The following is a 21,595-nucleotide window of genomic DNA, read 5'->3' on the forward strand; positions in this document are numbered from 1 at the left end:
AGCTCTAGCTCTGTACTTAAAGGTTCCCCAAGGAGTTTTGACCATTAGCAGCGCTATAGAGCATTGTTTTGATAAATGGGTCCCTCTCTTGTTATGGTGGTGTGATTCACCTCCTGCCTTTGGTTTGATGTTAAATTCCACTGAGTGCTGGTAACTCGCCAACAAACGTAATGATGCTCCCACAAAGGCAATGAGAAAGAAGACTGCAAGACAGCAAACATAATTGCAAACAGAGCAGGATTTAAAATATTTAAAACAAAAGTGGGCTTCACAAATGTTTTATGAGGAAGGAAATGCATTCGACATGCTGTTAGACTTCATTGATAAACTCAGGTGTTTTTCCCAAAATGTTTAAGTGGTGCTTTAATTTTTTAATGAAGGGAAATTCTACATTTGGTGTCTTTAATGACCCCTGGCCCCTCTTGACCCTGAGATCACCTTTACTGATCCATCCCCCCTCAAAAATTAATTTGTTGTGTTTGCCCTTATATATAGTGCACACACATCGTGACATTTAAATGCAATTTACATCACCATAAAACTGCACAGCAGACCTTTGTAAACATTTTGTTGAACTGCAGGAAGAACACCATTGTAAATAGTGTATTCTACTAAATTTTCCACAGCCATTAGGAAAGCCAGGTTCAGCATGCTGCTTTAGCTATTAATTCACCAGGATGAAAATATCTGGAGGGAATATGTAATGAAGTTTGAGTGACTGCGAAAACTTACATCACCACTCTCATAATCTCAAATGCATATTACACTTATTGCCAAGGAGAGAAGATGAATACATAACTGTGGCCTTGTGAAAAAAAAAAAAAAAAAATCAACTTCACATTTTATTCCATTCATATCTTACACTTATTAAAACTGTTAAATTACAATTTTGTGGGAATTACAAGCTGCTCATTTCCCAAATGAGCACTTATTCCACTAATTGGGAGTGTAGAAGAACTCTGCATTTGGTCCTGTCACTTAATGAGCAAATATTTATGATGAACATGTTTTTTGTATTAATTAATTTACACTGGAGCAGATTGCTTGATTAGATAACTCTCTGATTGGTTGAGTCTTTCAAATGTACAATTACCCAGTTGTGCCACTGTTATTAATCTACTCCTAATTGTAACAGTGTCACTTTCTAAATTAAAGTGTTTGTGAATGAATATTCTGCAATAGCAGTGCATGTAGATGCAGATGCAGATGCAGATGCGAGCTCCTTCAAACTTTGTCATTTTTTCTGGCTTTCATGATGAAACAAGTATTACCAAGGACAGAAATACATTCATCAGCATTGGAGAAGAAAGTAGATGTTTTGGATTAAGAGCGGCAGACTACAAGATGACCATTGCCAACGGCATCCTTTGACCATTCAACCTGACCAGCTGGGAGGAGAGGGGGAAGTTTAGACTTATGCTGCATTCCAGTTACATGGGAGACAACTCGCCCAAGTTGCTCTTACGCGAGAACGTGACGTCATTTCCTGGCTTGTAGCACTTTTAGCGTTCCCGTTTGTCATCGCTACACGACAAGTCGGAAGAACATGGACGCCATCAGGGCAGTAGCAAGCTAGTCATTAGGCTCGTTCGAGATGAACTGTGCCTCGCCTGGAAGGTGGAAGAGACCACCAGGCGGCAGCAGCAGGGGGCGGTGACAAAAAGCTGCAGTCAAGTCGGACAGTTTCAAGCCGCCGTCAAAGAATATACAGGAAGTCACAGAAATATTTACATCCTGTTAGATCCATCTGTAGGCTACCTGTAGTTTGCAGAACACGTTTGGATAGCTATGGCTGAAGAAATTGCGTATGCACTGTTATTTATAAATCATACACTCTCTAAATTTAAGAAATTGAACTACTGAATTAACAGTCCAAACGTTCTCACAGCTATATATATAGGCTACACATGGGGAGGACAAGCAGCAAAGGTTTCTTATAATCTTTATTCATTGATGTATTTATATTTGTAATTATATACAGTATATATGTGGGAATATGAGTGTATCTGGCATTATATTCTATCCTTTGTTCTTTTTGTCTGCCTTGTAAAGCACTGATTGCTCATTTTGATAAGTGTTATATAGCCTAAATAACCTTTATTATTATTATTATTATCAACCACACAAAATGTGTTCGTCAACAGATTAAACCTTCATTGCAAAACATGAGATTCATATAATCTAGTATTAAATATAACAATTACACCGAAAATTAGGATTTTCGACAAAACGTAGTGTTTGTAGTCCTAACAAAGAGCCAATCAGCTCTTTGATTAGGCGACAGCCAGGCGTTTCCTATCATGCCCTGAGGTCTTGCAGTCGGTGGAGAGCAACTGCGGTGCTGGGCTCTAAAAACTGCGGCCGCCTTGATCTCGTGAGGTTATCGTTGCCGGTGCGTGCATCACGTCAGAGCAAGTCGGGATCAAGTCGGACACAAATCTTACCGGCATGCATTCTGCGGTGGTCACCAGTGATCGATTCTGTGCAGGCCTGGCTCATCTCGAACGAGCCTATTGTTTTGTTATTGTTAGCCACATTAGCCTATTTAGCAAACCAGCTCGAAAACACAACTTTACATTGTATTGCAGGCACAGCAAGACTGTGCAATGCATAAATTGGTGACCGGATTAAAGCAGCAATGTAATCAAGTGTGTAAGAGCATTTAAAATCGACATTAAAACGACCAACGTGGTACAAATACAAAGAAAATACATCAATTATGGGCGCAGCCATCTTTGTTTGTCACGTCGTTTGTCTATCTTCGCTCAACTCGGTGTACTCTCATGAGAACCAAGTCGGACAGTGGATATTCCGACCAAAAGGGGGCGTGCCTCGGTGAAATGTTGCGAGACAGCTGCGAGATTTCCCACTTTCCAACTCGGGCGAGTGGTCTCCCATGTAACTGGAATGCAGCATCGAGCTGGCCTGGCCAAGCAACGGGAAATCAGAGACTGTTGTGCCTACATCTTTACAGAGACCTGTCTCCACTATGACATCCTAGTGCTCGCATCAAGCCGTTTCACTCGACAAGTGGACCGTATTCAGTGCCGACAGAATGCAGGAATATAGCAGGACGAGCAGAGGACTCTGTCTGTACATCACACAGTCAGAGTGGACGATACGGTATTTCCCAGATGTCAAACTTTTAATATGAAGAAGCAGACCATATTACCACCATGTTATTGCTGCTGCGTCCGAATTGGTTTGGAAATAATTTTATGTTTTTATTTCTAGTGTTTATGTATATATGTTGTATCTTGGTGTAGCACGACAAACGTCCATTTTGTAATGCAACCCTGTGTTGTATAATTACAAATAAATCACCCTGAACCTTTATGAAACTTCCTTTTACTTCTAGGTGTCAAACCAAACCATATTCTGTGTTTTGAGTACTTTCTGCTTGCTCCCATTCCTGTGAGAGAGCGACCCAAGGCTCCTGAACCTGAGATTCCAAACGTTTCCTTGTGTTTAGTCCCCAATAGACCTCAAAACTGAATAAGGGCATCTGAGAAAGACAGCTAGCAGGATATAGCTTGTTATTTTCGACTCACACAGAGAACCAGAAGAGCTTTTGAGGATCTCAATCGACCTCAGAAACGAAGCTTTTAAAAATTTGAGAGACCCTGGTTGAAAATATTGAATTTTCCTCAGTCTGGGATGCTTTCAGTTTCCCCTCCACATGCACAGGAGCAGCAGGGAAATGTCGATGGTCACATGGAGCATGTCTTGTATTTTTTGCTATGTGTGCACACCATACTTTTTTTGTGTCAGAACCCAGATAATGAAAAATTGGCCACCACCAGCTGCAGCTGAATGAGGATAAGAATTCAGAATGGTCTTGAAATGAAACTATGTGTGAGAAAATAAATATCTACTTTAGCGCAATCAATGATTATTTTGTTTTAAAACTGAAATGCATTAGTATTCCTGAACGCACGTTACCTGGAGGCAAAACATTACACCATGAAAAAGATTTCAGCCAAATGTTGCCTCTCAAGCATATAAAAAAATGGATGTGACTGAAATAATGAGCATATAGTTACAGTGTGAAACTCCATGGGACTCGCAGCTTCAGAAGGGGTCGAAGCAGACACAAAGAAAATTACTTTATAGAGTCTCTGCAAAGTTTCTCACCTTTATTTGACTGTGCTTGAAAATGCAAACACCACGCCGGATATTCAGGACATTGTCTTGGTAATCAATATTTCTCATTTTGAGGATAAATGGGCTCAAGTGGCACATTAGTATCTTTATTGATTTTTGGGAGCTCCAAGTAAGGCACTAAAGTATATGGAGTCTCAAAAATGACAATGTTTTACAGTAAAAAAGCCAACATTAATGTCACAGATCTCAAAAATATAATATTATAATAACATAAAAATAATACCTTTAGGGCCGGATCTACTAAGATCCCAAATTGCTTGTACTAATCTGCATGGGCAATCTAGAAATTTGCATGGGGTTGAACCGCGGTTTGTGGGCGATTTACTAAGAGTGATTGCGTTAATGACAACAGGTACAAACGTGTTGGAGACACGCCTATTTAAATGAGGGTTTAGCGTGTTTCATGGTTTTCAGCATGACGAGTTTGAGAGAACGAAAGCGCAAAGTGAAATTGGAACCTTTTGAATTAGAAGTGTTGGTAGAGGAAGCGAATAAACATTTCAATGAGCTGCAGCAAAGGAATCTGACGGTCGCGCAAAGGAACGCCGTGTGGGAGAAAATCGGTTAAAAAGTTAATGCTGTTGGAAAAAACAGGCGAACAGTGGATGAAGTGAAAAGGAGATACCAAGACACCAGAAGAACAAAAGAATAATTGGCGTATAATAATATAAATGTAATAATAATAATAGTAAACTTGCAAGGAGTTTTGTTATTGCAGGTACTGCGTGATTCCTTCTCGTAGCTGGCTCCAAATCCTCTCTGAGTTCCTCCAACAGCTCCAAAATGGCAAGGCTGGATAGGCGATATGTTCTGATGATAGTTTACTCATTCATCCCAAAAATGTTCACACGAGGGTGAAAAATGCGTTCTCGGCGTCTCCTTCCATTGTTTCGGCGACTCCTTGCAACAATAACGGCAGCCATGTGTGCGCAATTACACATACAAACCGTTTGCACCTCCCTTTGAGACGTGTTTAATATGGACACAGTTTCTATTGGCAAAATTGCTTTCCAGTTTGATAAATCACTTTGCGTGTGTTAAATTAATATATTTACATTTTCTCCACCCACAACACGCACAATTGGGTGTAAACGCCCCATGTTGCATATTCATTGCTGCAAACGTACTAACTGAATGCAGACGCGCTATTTTGCACCTTTGACAGACGCAACCCTTTTTGCGCACTGTTAGTAAATCAGTTTGTACATTTTTTTGCGTGTGCAAACAGTTTGCACACGTTTTAATACACGCAAACCTTCAGTAGATCCGGCCCTTAGTAATTATTAAAATGGAGTGTAAAAAATTACCCTTTGGCATTAAGCAAACAAAACAAACATAGTTAGCTTCTGCAAGTGCATGTGTCTTGTCTATTCTAAAAGACATAACGGTCATGGTTATTATGTGTCATCCTTGAAATGTTGTAGGTGTTTGTCATTCAACATTTATTTTGTCAAACTAAAAAACTAAATAGTGTTTGCTAACTGTTTTTTTTATTTTCAGCATTAGCTTAATATTCTTTAAGCCTTCTCACTGTAGGCTACAATACTTTACACTGTAATGCAACAACAATATGCAGTGCAGTACATGGATGAATAACATTATATGCACTGGCTGCTGTAGTTTTATGAGGAAAGTTCAGCTATTTAGCAGAATAGGCTATTGCTCAGTGGGTTTAGCTATCAATGTTTTCAGTTAAGCTAGCTAGCCATGAAATAGCTTAAAATAGCGCACTTTTGATTGCTTCTGTACCTTTCTCATTATCATAACCAGGAAAAAAAATGGAAATGTAGTGAGGAAAAGGAAATGTCTGGTGGTAAGAATGGGGAATTGATTGATTAAATACTAAAAATTGGCTAAAAGTTAATACATTCTAAGCTTTTCTGTCTTTCACAAAAATGATAAAGGATAAAGCACGAGAATAAAGGTTATATTTATTTTTCAGTTCCACTGGAACTATCCTAAATTAATGCATTTGGTTATTGTTACAACCCAGTTCACTAGGGAAAAGGAAGCAACATTAAAACCAGATGTAAAGGTTGAAATATAAGTAATTTATTCGCCAGTTTACCAAAGGAGAATAATACAAAAAGAGGACACTGAAAAGGGGAAAAAGGCCGGTGGATGCTGCTCAAATCAACAAATAAATATAACAAAAAGAGACTCTAAATCCAGAGCTATGTCTATTTAAGACAAACAATGAAAATAAACCCACCTAGATCTCGTCTGGTAATGGCAATAAAACAGAAATACAAAGTGAACAGCACCCCTAATACTGTTGAAAACTAACACAGGAAACCATCTAATGTATGTGATCGCCGTAGCGAATGTACTTACTCTGGCCCAGTACCCCCGACACAAACCACAGTCAACAACACAGAGCACAACCGTCCAAAGCAAATGAGGCGAACTGGCCACCGGGATCAGTCGCCCCGACTGACAAGCTGACAGACCAAAAACTCCAGTCACTGATTGTCGACTTTGGATTGGCACACCTGCACCAGACGGAGCCGCACCAATCAGAAACTGCCACTGGAACCGGAGATGAGGGAGGAGCCTGATCCGGGGCCGGAGAGCGACTGAGCAGGAGAGGGAGACCAAAAAAAGACACAAGGCACATACACACCATACACACACATGCAGGGCCATAACAGTATTTTGACATGTCATGTGACACCTTTTGCCAGTTTGGCAACCCTATGCAATCCTATCCAGAAATATTTAGAAATTAGTCATACTGTGCAAACCCTTTTTTAAGAATTTATATACTCTTGACATAGCTTGGTGGCCACATCTGGTGTTATTTTTTCCCTTTCTGAAACTTCAGCTATGGTGTGTACTTTTACCTTATTGTCTATGATTGGACAGCTGTCAGGGCGCTGACAAGTCTAAAAGCTTAGTCTATTGCTTGTCTGCACAAACGCCAGAAAAATGTAGATATACAATGGCACTTTACACACTGCATCTCCTGGAAACTCTGAGTTAATATTTGATTCAACCTGTGAGTCATTCAGTCAGTCCTGTGTGCTGTGTTATCATACTGTTGCATTAGGTTACATGTGTACTTGCAAATATTTGCCCTTTGGGATTATAATGAAGATGGGACTTAACTGAACAAGCCGCCTGTATGAATAAAATATGGCATTATCTCAAATTACCCAATTGTCTGGTATTTTCTGACAATGATCAAGGTCTTTATTATGACAGAATGACAAAGAAAAGTGTGTAACATCATTAGCAATTGACGATGAGCCCTTTAGTGTCTCGACAGTGCAGGAAAGGACCAGACCGTCTTTCTTGATCAAAGACTGCATCCACAGCTTGCCCACTTGAAAATCTCTAAAGCTGTTTTAACAAATTTCTCAAGGTTATTTGACATATTTTTTCTCTCCCTAGACTACATTTTAACTTACATCTCAGATGTCAGATTTCTGAAATTCAGATAAAGAGAATTAGCTCAGGACATACCTTAACAGATAAAGTGGGCCGTATTCAATACTTCTTTTATTCCTTATCTCCAAACTCAGCAATGCAAATCTTCTCACAACTATGTGTGTATCCAAAGCCTGATATGTCTTATTCCTCTGTGCCATAGATCTCCACTGATGTCCAAAAACACACCTGCCGTTCATTACCATGAGCACACACACTGTATCTGAGTTTATTCACTCAGTTCACAAACACAATCCTACCGCAGTAGACACTAATGTAACAAATATGAGTTAATAAGAAACTAAAAACTGTAAAAAACAAACAAAAAAAACACACAAAAATAACCATCCAGCTGTTTTAGTGATTGCTTAACTTTAGTGATGACATTCACTGTATTTATGACCCATTTTATAATCTTTATCCAATCTTTTTCTTTTAACTGCACATGAAATTACAATGTCTAATGTGGCAGGAGTTGCTCAATGTGACCAAACCACAGACAATTTTCAACCAACCCTGCAGTTTCAACTCAACACCCAAAGTCTTTTGGCATCTTTCAAATTCTTGTTTTGGTTTTAAGCTGGTGAACATAGTGCAGCATTAAGCAGCTAAAGAGTCAGATCTATCCAGCAGGAGCCCAAAAACAAAACAGGGTAAAAAAGAGAGTGAACATTGGTCTTACATTTGTTTAATGGTCAGAAAAAATTGACTGAATGAATGCTTACTGAATGAATTAATGCTAATGTTGCTATCTGCATGGTGGAAGGGAAATTGCTTCCTAATACGTTAACCATAACAACCTACTAAAGTAATAGCATGTCAGTGCAGTTTTCACAGCCTTGTTCCAATAAAGCACCGCATTTAATTAATTAAGCAACTTTCATTATTTTTTATTTTTAGATCCCCTCGACACAGATCATTCTGCTGGGACCATTATGTCAATTAAGTTCAAAATTCAATGTGTACATTAAAGTATATTCGCATACAGTATATGTAAGCAGCCATATACAGCACATAGCTGTAGCATATCTATGGGGACCCCTTGGGCAGATAATGCAAATGGTCACAGACCATAGCACACATCTGTCTACGGTCAATAATCCCTTTTAGCTCTGGTGTCATCTGCAGGTACTTCCAACACACCTTTGAATGGCACCTGCTAACAGATCCTGCCGTTACTATCTGCACAGAGATAACACTGTGAGAGAAGTGACAATGCCCTGGGACTCGCCTGTCAACTTCAGAAACATCAGAAGGTCCTGACACCTGTCTCTGGCTCTCTAGTCGTGACAGAATGCAATCATGTGGGAAAGAAGGCAGCTACGATTCAATGAGGATTGAAAGAGGATCACAGGTGCTTTTTGTTTTTCACAGAAAAAAACAATTATCACCTTCAAGAGTTTCTTTGAGTGGATGTTACCTCTAAATCACCTCTGCATTATCACTTTTAAGAAGTTAAAACTGTTGAACTGTTGAATAGAAATATGATGTGATGTTTGGTGGAAGCGAGTGGATGTTTGTGCCAGTTCTTTACAGGAAACCCACTGTGCCGTTTTTCTTATTTGGTCGGCAAAAGGCTCTGAAGAACAAAAGTACTTCAGCAGCTTGTCAGGTTCACCTGCGTTGCACAAACGACTCCTGCTGTGACAGACAGAAAGCAGTAAATTGAGGGCGTACTTTACTTTGCACAGCCCCAGGAAGTAGAGATGCCATCTTTCATTGTGGCCTGCAATATGTGGATGTCAGTACAAGGGTGGAAATGTGTTTGGATTTTTCCCAACTGCATGTTCCTTTGTTTATTTTTCTGTATGTTAATGTGAGACGCAGAGAAAGAAGGCAATACCAAGGTAATATCACAGTGATTAGCAGCTTTTTTCAACACAGCCTGATGCTATTCTATCTAGTAGTACTAGTCTCGTCTAGGATCATTGGTTATGTCATGATAACTCATTTAATTTTTTAATTCTTATTTCAAAAGATGGTCTACATGGTGTCATGAGGAATATAATCTCCATTATTTGTTTGCAATGTTCTACACTAAGGCCTTGTTGTCAAATTCAAATAATTTATTAACAATATAAATGTAATACTAACTTGTTTCACCAGTCAACTGGAAACAAAGGAAGAGAAGTCATAGAGGGTACCATCTAGAGACTCTTTTTTTGTAATGGCAGTGTGCACTCTTCACAGCAGATGTCATTCAAGTTTACAACATAACATCCAATATGTGGTGACATATATACATATCTATATATCTGTACATATACAGATATATATATACATATATGTATATTCTTCTTTAAATAAATGTAGATGACTCTTGATTTAATTGAATCACCTTCGAAATTTGATATGGCAACAGTGTAAGATAATATGTCCAGTATGTCAATGTTGTTTTTACAGCTTGTTTATGCTACCAGAAAATAGTCAAATAAATACTTCAGAATTCATGAGACACTGTAAAATTCAAGAGACAAGACTTTTGCCCAGCTAACAGTGGTGTCAAAGGATGATGATCCAACACTTTGGTCAGGGGCAGTATCTTTACTAGTCAACAGAGTCCATTACAACATGTCTGAAAAACTAATCTAAATCTCTAAAACTACCATAATTTATCTTAATTAATTAACTGGACTGAGCACATTCACACTCCCCAGAGGACAAATCCTGTCAGTTATGGAAATTCCATGAGCTTTCCCTGTGCTACCACTGAACTATGATGTCTTGGCACGTGATATATGTTATAGCCTAACTGGCAGACTGGCATAATATTTACTGAACACATTCATGCTCCCAAGGGGATAAACCCATTTGCTGTCAGTGACTTTGTAGCTTTTATTATACTGCTGCACTCAACACAAATTTTCCAGTCCTACTCAAAGCCCAAAGGATAGCAACATCATCAGCAGCTGTCTGCTCCATACAGCAATTTTATATTATTATTATTTTCTATACAGCCACTGTGCGGCTTTAATTTATGTTAACACATGGTTATACTAACCTATTCATGACTTGGAGTAGTTCAAGTCAATTTATCCCTTATAATAAAGCATATTTTCGTATGCAGCTTATCGTGGTGCTCTGGGATGAGTTTACGGTTGATTTACAAGTACAGTGATGGTAATCCAATTTCTTTTGGTCCTCTGAAATAATATTAAATATTTTTCGAAGAGTGGTAAGGGAAAATGCCATTTGTTGATAATAGTGGCCAAACCAGAGATGCAGGATGGTGGGTCTATTCAGCCAAGAATATTCTATTCACTTTTCTGTCAGATACTTCTATTTAGAAAATAATTAACAATTTCTCATGATAAAGAGGAGGTGTCTAATCTGCTATCATAACTGTCTTTTTGGTTTTTACATCACCTGTTACCAGCTCCTGCTGAATTAAAATTGCAGTGAGAATTAATAATGCAGTGTGAACAATAACTCAAGGACAGCCACATATTAAAGTTTAATTACTCAATGGGATAGAAATTGATGTATATGAAATTTCATAGGGTGAAAGCTTCCTGAATGCTCAAGGTACCCACGTAACACTGTGCTGTACTGTGTAGTGGGTACGGCTCTCTGGATTTGTGGTTTAAATGTTCTGACTTATTTTGTTCTTTTCTCACAGTGACCTCCACAGATTTAACCAGACTTTAAAATATACCAATGTAAGATGGTACAGTAGTTATACCCTGGATAGGCAGTTTTGGCTCTGAGGTATGACGCATTCATTAACGCTGATAAATGTTCATTTTGTACTCAATATTGCTCCAACACAAAACATATTGACAAGCTTTGGTGAAATGGAACAAGGTACAATCAATCAGTCATCTACCTGATAACCTGCTAATGATAACCTAGCTATAACCAGCATACTACTAGGTTAGAATGAACAGAAACAGACCAGTTGATGTGAGGGGAGTAAACTAACCCTCTGGTGGGTCCTTTTATGGACCCACTCCAGTTTGCCTACCAGCCTGGCATCGGAGTGGACGACGCCATCATCTTCCTCCTGGACAGATCACTGTCTCACCTGGAAAAGCCTGGAAGCACTGTGATGATCATGTTCTTTGATTTCTCCAGTGCTTTCAACACCATACAGCCTGCACTTCTGGGGGACAAGCTGGAGCTCACAGGGGTGGACCAACACCTCACGTCCTGGACCTTGACTGCCTCACCAACCGGCCACAGTATTAGAGGACTCGGGACTGTGTGTCGGACACAGTCGTCTGCAGTACGGGGGCCCCACAGGGAACAGTCCTGGCCCCTTTCCTGTTCACCCTGTACACTGCAGACTTCTCACACCAAACACCCCACAGCCATCTACAAAAGTTCTCTGATGACTCTGCTATCGTCGGCCTCATCAGGGACGGGGACGACAGAGCCTTAAGAGAACTTATTAAGGACTTTGTGGACTAGTGCCAGCGGAACCACCTCCAGCTCAACGCCGGGAAGACCAAAGAGCTGGTGGTGGATTTCCGCAGGCGCAAACAACCCTGCATACAGGTGAACATCCTGGGAACGGACATTGAGATGGTGACATCTTACAAGTACCTGGGCCTTCACCTGAACAATAAACTGGACTGGACTGATCACACTGCAGCAACATATAAGAAAGGTCAGAGCAGACTCCATCTGCTGAGGAAGCTCAGGTCCTTTGGAGTGCAGGGGGCACTCCTGAGGACTTTCTATGACTCTGTGGTGGCATCAGCCATTTTCTATAGAGTAGTCTGCTGGAGCAGCAGCATCTCGGCAGCAGGCAGGAAGAGACTTGATAAACTTATCAAGAAGGCCAGCTCCATCCTGAGATGCCCTCTTGACCCAGTGCAGGTGGTGGGAGAGAGCAGGATGATGGACAAGCTGTCATCGCTGCTGGTGAAGGAGTCCCACCCCCTGCAGGACACCATCACCACACTGGTCAGCTCCTTCAGCGACAGACTGATACACCCCAAGTGTGTGAAGGAGAGGTCCTTCCTTCCTGCTGCTGTCAGAGTCTACCATCAGCACTGCTCCCAGAAGACCTCACATTATTTGTAAATAGAAATACCACACTGTTTATAATTACACTGTTCATATTGTAAATATTACTACAGTGTTCATATTGTAAATACTATGTCTATACGAGTCAATTCTATTTCTTATCTTCTTATTATATTGTTTATTTTTTTACTTTATATTATTGTTTATCCAAATTACTGTCCCTTGGCTGTTGTGACAAAGAAATTTCCCCATTTGCGCGACAAATAAAGGAATTCTGATTCTGATTCTGATTCCAAACTGCATTTTCCTTGTTTTGGCTTCTGGAATGTCAGGGACAACAGCAATGCTGGTTTGTCTTGATTCTCCTGAAAGAAATAATTTGAGCATTTGAAAACACAGATTGAAATAAAAAGTAATATGAGTGTATGGCTTGACTATGTCTGTCAGTTATATAATGATTAGTCAATTACCTGACCCTTCTAATCATTTCAATGTTTTTGTTTATTGTTTTGCTCAAAAATGTTAGGAATTGTTTGAAATTTCGGGTGAGAGATTTCCATGATTGACATCAACTTTGCTAATGTAACCTAGATGAATAAGACAATAAACTGATATAACTTAAGATCAAACCTAAAAATAAGCAAACACAATAATTATTGTGTTTAATGTAACATAATGTCATAAAAGCAGTTTACTGTTCAATTTATTATTATTTTGTGTGTACTGCTCCTTTAACAAGTGCTGGTCAGGTGACTACAGCGCCGCTTGCTGGAGAGAGGGAGGATAATTAGAGCAAGAGCAGAATGCTACAGACGGCAGACGGAAAAGTCGAACGAGAGGAAAAGAGAACGTAAATAAGAGTACAAGCAGACTATTTTGAGGTTTTACACCTTGTTTTTCTTTTATTTTGGGAGGATATTGTACCGAACTGCTGTTCACGTTGCTGGATTCAGTTTTTTGCACTTTTGAACGAGGATTTGGTGAGTGGAAAAAGCTATTTTTTCAGTGTGTGTATTAGCAGGTATTCCTTTGTCATATAAGTTCAGTGTGAAGACAATATTACTCGCAGCTAAGCTAAAGCAGCCTGAACAACTGTTATGCTGTGTATTTTGTATTTTCATTTGTGTAATGTGTAGCTAAGAGCTAAAAAAACAGCTTACACGGTCAAGTTGCCTCACGGCGGAGAAAAAGCGAGAGCAGAGCCGCCATTTTAGGGTGCGGTTTGTATTTAAGTTGATAGTTAATCTGTATTTCAGTACTAGTACTTTCTTTTCATTTAATTTCCTGATTTATGTGAAGCTAAAATGCCTGCATGTGCGTTGCCTTGTTATATGGCAGGCCAGGTTTTTTAGTCGGGATCGCTGGTGTGTGAATACACCTGGAGCCGTGGAAACAAGATGGCGAGCTTCCCATAGGAGAGAGAGTCGGAGCGGAGGATCACCTGTGCTGCAAAACTCACCTACAGTGGGTACTAGTTTCATTTGGATGATTTCACGCGAGATTCACGCGTGAGTCACGGGAGAGTCACACAGATTTTTTGTGGAGGAGTAATTGTGTTTTCACCAGAAGCTGCAATGTGCCCAAACAACCGCCAGGTGGCATCTGTGAGCAGCAGGACGCCTCCATAAGACAGCAGCACAGAGCAGTGAACACAAATGGGGAATGCAATATAATAATAATACAGCATGGGCGAGCGGTCATAATAAGCTATAAATGCAGTGCATGCCCAAGCCCTTCAATAAAAAATAATTGAAAATATTAATCTGGCAGTGTGTTCAATTATACAATACCTTAGTTCTACTGTTTTGGTCTTAAATCCGTGACTAATCTGTCCCGTTTTGCTTGCGAAAAGCTGGAAAGCTGACAGCTTGTTTCGCGCATGCGCACTGAATTGTTCAGTGGGAAACTGTCAGCGGTTCATTTCATCATGTAGCCTGGTCAAAATGAGTGAAACTCATACGGCCCGACCCCCCCTCCCGTCAAACGATCCGGTCTGACAGTGACATATTGCCTTTTCATTCATGAAAACCATCTCGAAACACTCTGTCAAACAAGGTGGGGAATGAGAAATCTGCGGCGCTACTAGCCTAGTTCGCTCATTTTAAAAACACACCGGCAGCAGCGCCTACTGATCTGAGACATAAAAAAAACATACAATATTTTTTTATTAATAAATAAATACCCCCCTTACGGGCGCGCATGGTATTGACACGTCAGCATGACCACAGTAAAGGGTCACCGCTCGCCACTGTAATACAGTAGGCTATAGTTTTTCAATGAGACAAATGTAACAACTGCAGCTACAGTATACGTCTCACTCTCTTTTTTCGGTCCTCAGTCTCGTCAGCTCCAAACACACCAGTCTGTGTTTTTAAAATGAGCGAACTACTGTCCGCAGATTTCTCATTCCCCACCTTGTTTGATTGAGAGTGTTGCTGGATGATTTCTCATGAATGAACGGGCTGTGTCATTTTCGGGCTGGGCGATAAAACATAGGATATCCTGAAATAACTTTTCCTCGATAGAAATAGGCAACAAGACGCGGCCGATACAAAGTTGATAGGTTTCATTCATCCATGTTTTGACAAATAACACAAACAGCCAGTGATAATGAGACCGGTGACACCGTCAGCCAGCCGGCCTGTACTGCGAAGGAGTCCAGCTCAAAACCTCAAGCCCCGGTCCGAGTTAACACGGTACTACGAAGCTGGTTATCAACTCAGCCTCATGCTCTGTGCGAGTTCACATCAAAGGAGGCGTGTGTGTGTTTTATTGAAAGCGAGGCTGGGTGTGTGTATGAAAATCGCCATGGACCGCGGAATGCATCTGGACGGGGGGGGGGGGCATAATTTCAAGTCAAGCGGGGAGGGGGGGTCCTTGTACCTGGGTTACTGTTACCAAGGATACGGAAATAAAAGTAGCGAAGCTCCGGACAGAGTTGCGGTGATTGTATCCACTTTATGATAGGCTACATTATGAAAACACATGAGCCTATCACAACAAGGGATTTTCCAGATCAAATCCGTTGGATTATCACGCTGATTATCCATACGAGAGGTAGACTGCCAGTTCTCACGGCCCGGACTTCTGCCAATAGTTTTTTTTTTTTTTTGAAGGGTGTGTGTGCCGAGCGGACCTGTTTAGAGACACAATGTAACACATTAGCGACACATTAGCATCCTCCATTTATCTCTGACCAATGGGTGTGTTTGTGGACACTTCACTCAAGTACATTGTCAGACAAAAGTCCTGCCCCCCACAGTACTTCACACAGCTGTTTGCTTTGAACAGAAAAACCGGTTCCTACAGTAGCTCTCCTCACACTTTTCAGTTCATAAGTGAAGAAATTTCGTTGTGTTTCATGTAATAAATTTCACATGTAAGGGGAGCTGAACATACAGCCTCCATTCAGAACTCCAAGACACATGTGCCAGACGCACAGAGGCATGCGTAAAACACAGATTGAGACCACTTCATGATTTTTAGTTTTTTTTTTAAGTTAATTTTCGTTTCTTTTGGATTTTTGTGCGTATTAATGAGCCGTTTTGGTCCATATTTGTAAGCCTTTTTTCCCCTGGATTATATTTTCTAAAGTTGCAACAATATAGTAATATAATATATATTGTTTTCGTTTCATTGCGTTAAGTAAAAATCAATCAATCCATTTTCTTTGAAACTATGAGATTGTAGAGCACCTAAAAACCAAAGCACTGTAGCGATTTTCATACACCAGAGGCGATTGCTCTAAGACTGCAAGGGAAGCTCAGCTTCCCCTAAAATGTCACCCAAAAAAAAAAAAAGTGGTGAAATATGTACTGCTGTGTGTACATTTCATTGACTAAATACGCGCTAGAAAGCCTTCATCTTTTGTTCAGAATCAGCTACTTATCACAGGTAACCGGCGCAACTTCCTTCTCATTCATCACCGCAGAGACACAGCGCTTTACACAGTCGGACGCTCAGCTTCTACTGACTTCAATGGGGAAGCGTAGAGCGATTAAAGTAGTATCAACAAAGTCACTGTTAACAAAATCAACATCTAATCTGTCCCTTCAAATTGTGTGTTTGGAGCAGCTGCAGACAGATGTGCATTAATGCTCCGCTCGTGAGTCCAGCCGCATCGGGTCCAGGCTGCTGGCACGAACAAAGCAGCTTAGAAACTGTTTAAACGGGCTATCGTGGGCTATAAGTGGATTGTTGCATTCACGAGAACTTGCAGAAAATAGATATGAGACAATTTGCTCAAACTTGGAGCCAGACCCGGCCAGGCTACAGGAGAGATCAAAAATATGGAGGGGGCCAGGACCCCCATGAGAACCACTGATCCTGTTGAACGTAACCACTGTGAAACAATAAAAACACAACAACATTGATCTGATTCACCGGCGTAGCGGTCCCTCTCTCCATTCACTCTCTAGCTCTCTCGACCACAGCTGCAAATGAAGTAGCCTATGGCCTATGAACAGCGCCAAATGTGGTCAAACGTGGAATTATCCCAAAATCTTTTGAGCTGCATTTCTGTACGATGCTTCCACCTAGTGGCTACAATGTGACCTACAATTTCACCCAACGCGTGAATCACGCTTTCCGCGAGGGAAACCTCCATTTGAAACTAGTACCCACTGTACACACGTGGACAGAGACACTGATTCTGACACTGGGATCGTGGTAGGACAGAACTGACAGGTTTTGCAGCAACACACAGTGAATTTCATTTGGACTGAGAAAGGACTTAACCAAAAGACTGTTCATATATCAAACTGAAGAAATCTGAGTTATTGATTATATTGATCAATCAATCAATCAATCAAAACTTTATTTATATAGCACTTTTCATACACTTCGCTGTGCAGCACAAAGTGCTTTACACATAAAAGACAAAACAATTTTAAAGAAAGCCCCTCCCTCCCACCCTCCATAATACACACACACACACGCACACGCACACACACACACACACACACACAAACCCACACGCACCTGCACACTCTCACTACTGACAATAGGGAGACATGGCATGGCACCGAGGATTGAGGAAACGCCACCTTCGGGGCCGTCCGCACTGGGAGGAGTGACAGGCTGTGCCACCGGGGGCACCAGTGCCCCGGCCCCCCGACCCCGACAGACAACAGCTGGCAGGGCCGAAGGAACCCAGGACAGCACCCCCAGCAGCAGCCCAGGCACAACTCCCAGTGCGGGGGACCCCCCTGGGGAAAACACTGGAGTTTAACCTAAAAAACTAAAAACATAAGATAGAATAAAAAGCCTGACAAGAGATGAATATAAGAGTGAACAGTTAAAAAGATTAAAATATGTAAGATAATAAATAAAATGGCACCGAAGGATAAATCAACAAATACAATTGTTTAAGATTAAAAAACAAGATAAAAGAAACAACGTAAAATGAGATGAAACCACATAAGAACGTAAGAAGAATTTAAAATATTAGTTAAAAGCCTGATTAAAAAGGTGTGTCTTTAACCTTCCCTTAAAAATATCAACAGTCTCTGCACACCTGAGGTTCTCCGGCAGGCTGTTCCACAGGTGGGGGCCATAGTGGCTAAATGCCGCCTCACCGTGGGTTTTCGTTCTTGGTTTTGGTATGGATAAAATGCCGGTGCCGGAGGACCTCAGGGTCCGCGAGGGTTGATATGGTAAAAGCAGGTCAGATAAATATGAGGGCGCAAGGCCGTTAAGACATTTAAAAACCAGTAAAAGAACCTTAAAATCGATCCTGAAGCGGACGGGGAGCCAATGCAGCAACTCTAAAACCGGTGTAATGTGCTCCCGTCCTCTGGTCCTCGCCAGCACACGTGCTGCTGAGTTTTGTAATAATTGGAGATTATAAATACTCTTTTTGGGAAGACCAGAGAGCAGGGCATTACAGTAATCTAGGCGACAGGAAATGAAGGCATGCATTAGCACCTCCGTACTGATCTGTGAGATCTGATTGAGTTGTATTTTTGATACATTTTTTATTTTTTATTTGCATTTTCTTTTATTTATTCCCTTTTCATTATTGTGTGCCAATTTGGTATGACATGAATGGGTTTTGTGAAAGTGATTTAAAGCTTAAATAGAGCTGGTTAAGCAAATTAAAGGGATAGAAGAAAATTAGAATTAAAACTCATAAATAGGCCTAAACTTAGATAAAATTAGAACTTAGACTGAGTAAACTCAAAATAGATACCAAGAACTAAACAACCAACATAGGAAACCTAAATACAAAATTATATCTCAACTCAAATGGGTTGGATTGAATCCAAATAAGATAAATAGGGAAAAATAGCCTTATTTTTCTGAGGTTGGGTTTCATTTTGAATGGTTGGAGGGAGATTGAACAATTCATGTTGTGTGTGTTTGTGTAAAAGTGTTTTGGTACCACTGTTACTGTTTTTCTAATAATCTTTCTATATAAATTAGCCGGCAGTTAAAACTCACTCACTGGTCTGTGGTCTGTTGTTTTTAAACACTAATATCACCACTCTTCCTGAACCTAGACTCTAGTCCTACACCTAAAGTGCTACACTAACACCCTCCTCTCACCCACCTCCTCTATCGAGTCATGGGGGCAGTCCCGGACAGAGCTCCCTTTCTTAACCAGCTTATTGAGTTGTTTTCTGTCCTTCTCGGTGCTTTCACCTTCCCAGCAGACCACTGCATAGAAAACTACAGACACCACCACAGTGTCATTAAAAGTTCTTAAAAGTGTCCTGCACACATTGAAGAACCTCAGCCTTCTCCATGTGTGAAGACAACTTTAGCCCTTTCTTGTACAGGACACTTGTGTTGTCCAATTAGTCCAGTGAAAGCAAAATGCATCTCCCAAAAGGTTGAACTTTAACTGATGATCAATTTCCTATGCTTATTTTGGATTGAGGTGAATTCTACGGAGAATATACATTTTGGACAATAGCCACTGTTTAATTTTTTTGTTGTTTTTTGGTCTTTTTTTAGTGTAATTTATTCTGACACTGCCTCCCTCTTGAACTATGAACTGTCTCCAGATACTTGCATTTCAATGGCACGTGGGACACAAAATGTTCCCAACACTGCCAACTGTTGCAGCAGTATTATTTTTAAACCGGTTCTGACTGTCTTCATGTTCCTTCGAATCAGCACGGTCCTCCTCCCTCTAATGCCTCTATGAATTCACCAAAGGGTATTTGGGGGTTTATGCTTCAGTATGAAAGCATACAGCATTTCAAAGGTTTAGTCTGTCAGTCTCTCAGTGGCTGAGAATCTCCTCATTCACTGCAGGTAAACCTTTGGATAGAATGCAAAGGCATTTTTGCAAAAGTTCAAAGTGAGTGCCAAACAAAGTCCCAAAAAAAGTAAAGCCAGTTGTGAAATTCTGTAGCTGCACATCACTCTGCATTCAGAAGAGATAAGACCATGTCTACCAAGGTCAAGAAACTGCTTTATTATATTTTGTAATCTGGATGTAATCCTTTATTTAATCATTTTATGTTAAGGAGCAGTCAGTTGATATAACCAGCAAAATGATTCACTCTGTTTTCTTTTGCTTTTTCTGTTCAAACTTCAAACTTTGGACATTTGTCAGAAGAAAAATAGAGTCCTATTTGTTGGCTAAAAGTTGAGTAATTTTAACAAAGCAACTGGGCTTTGTAATGGAAATGAGGGAAAGACCAGCAAGGCTGTTATTCATCTTCACAGTTTTTGTTCACAAGTCAGTGTCCTTGTCCTTTTCTCGAAATAGAGAATTTAAATGCGTTGAAAGCTTAGATCTGCAATTACTTTTATGTTCTCTTGCCATACCTTTGGGGGCACGAGAGACTTCACAGCAATGTGAAACACTGAACTATAAAGAAAACCCTTGTCCAGGATTAGTTTGCTTTTTTTATTCAGATCTCAATTCCTGGTTTTACCGTGTAAAATTATGAACATGGTTTCTGATCAACGATAAGAATGTGTTCGGTAGAAAGTATATCAAGAACTCACATTACATATGTTAGATCTTACTGATGAAAGCCAGGCATCGTTTGATCGTGGTTACAAACAATTTTCACTTAGAAAAAGTGTTGTTATCTTATTGAAGTTTTAGGAGATAACTGCCAAGTTCAATTAGCCCTTCAGTGTGCAATATGCAGGAGTTTTTACTTAAAAGATCTTTGGTGTTGACCCAGCTATGAAATAGGTTTATAAGGGAAAACACCAAATAAGTTATATGATGGTCTCATCATGACAGTGTCTAGGTTTTCAGTGTTGATAACATTCAGCATTTAGAAGCATCAAAAAGTTTGAGAGCACCGGTCAAAATATTTCTATTTCACATTTGTTTCATTATAATACTTTTTTTTAAATTGTAAATGATGATATCATCTTAATAATAAGTGGTAAGTTGAATCTTTGAAAAATGTACGAGTTTCAGAATATCTTAGCATTTGAAATGTACTCTACGTCACCTCAAGGCTTTGTAAGAACTAATAAATGACTAAAGAAGACACTGACATGGTGACTGTCATTCACTTTCCTCCACAGTCCCCTGACCCCAATCCCATTGAACATTTATAGGGGGAATTAAAGACTGAGAAAGCCCAGTATTCTGTGAAATCACAAGAACGCTTTGTGGAACACTGTCAAATCATGCTAGGTTAACATGAGTTTTTAAGGTTGGACACAAACCTTCCATGCTAGCTCGAGTGCATGTTGTAATTCAAGCAAAAGGGGACATACCAAATACTAAGAAATACTGAAATTTATGTAAATATGTCAGAGATTCAACTTTTCACTCAAACTGTTGTTATTTTACTTTTAAATCCAAGTATAATGAACTAATACAGTGTAATATCCATGTGTGCAGAAGTGGTGCCCTGGATATTCCAATTTCCAGTATCTTCCTGGTTAATCAGTAAGTCTTTCATTTGGTAGCTATTAAAATATCTTAGTGGTGGCCACAGTCTCACAGGGACCAGGTTTGGGAGCTGCTGTACAATGGGCCAGATTAATTTCTGAGGGACAACGAGGAAAATGTTCTCCAAAGAGTGTGACATGCATCTTAAATAAGAAT

This window comes from Pagrus pagrus (genome assembly GCF_965226575.1).
Source record: "Pagrus pagrus genome assembly, chromosome: 18".
Lineage (NCBI taxonomy): Eukaryota > Metazoa > Chordata > Actinopteri > Spariformes > Sparidae > Pagrus > Pagrus pagrus.